Here is a 1,063-nt window from a genome sequence, read left to right as displayed (position 1 = left end):
TAGTCCAATCAAGCTTATCTTTACGTAAAGTATACTAATGTTGTTGTCTAGTCCAATCAAGCTTATCTTTACGTAAAGTATATAATGTTGTTGTCTAGTCCAATCAAGCTTCTCTTTACGTAAAGTATATTAACGTTGTTTTAAATAAAATATTTTCTATCGCTGTGTACTAGGCTTTTTGATTAACACAAAAACGAATACGACATGCTGACCATAGGTGCTTAGCTGAATGACCATTTGTGGTGGTCATAAAATATTACACTACAATTCCAGCCTGTAATTGAATGTAATATACAAAGTGGATATATTGATGAAAAGTACGTAAGGATCGTTGACATTATTCTATTTCACTTTTAATGGTCATGTTGACAGCTTTTTAAAGGATTACCTGCTAATATAAGAGACTGACATGAAGAACAACGTAATTTTTGTGGTCACATTTTGTCTAAAGTAAGGTTTCTGCCGGAAGCAGTATTCTGAACAGCAGAAACGATAACTTCTTTCACTAATACGTATCCCCCAAAATGTCGAAATTAATATAATTATTCATGTCGTTAACATGTACCATCACTTAGTCAACGTCAAGCATTGTTTTGGAAGGTTCAACCAGAAAACAAAGTAACGTTTTTATCAATTTTGGGTCGTAATAATAATCATACAAACAGTAATAAGAAGGGTGCCTTTTCATAGCATCCAATATCTGCTGTTAATTTGACTAACCTGTTGTCAATACAAACAAGTATTTTAAATATATTCAATTGAATGTTTGTTTGTATATAGACTCGGGATAATTAAAAGCGTTTGTAGGGGGTTCGTGCACGCTCGTGACCTATGAACACGATGCCACCTATTGCTACGTTCTCCACTCACTCCTTCGTTCCAAATTTTATTATAACCCAATGTATGTTTTAGTGCCCCCTTAGAGAAAGTATGTGTGTAAAAATTCTCAAGTTGTGGTTCGCAGTAGGTAATGGTAGGATATTTTAACCATGTAAGCTCTTAAAATGTTACTTCTTATCATGGAGAAGTATATCACGGTTGTCGGAATTTCGATCACAATGGC

Source organism: Limulus polyphemus, unplaced genomic scaffold (genome assembly GCF_000517525.1).
Source record: "Limulus polyphemus unplaced genomic scaffold, Limulus_polyphemus-2.1.2 Scaffold2546, whole genome shotgun sequence".
NCBI lineage: Eukaryota > Metazoa > Arthropoda > Merostomata > Xiphosura > Limulidae > Limulus > Limulus polyphemus.
Note: the sequence above shows the minus strand (reverse complement) of the source record.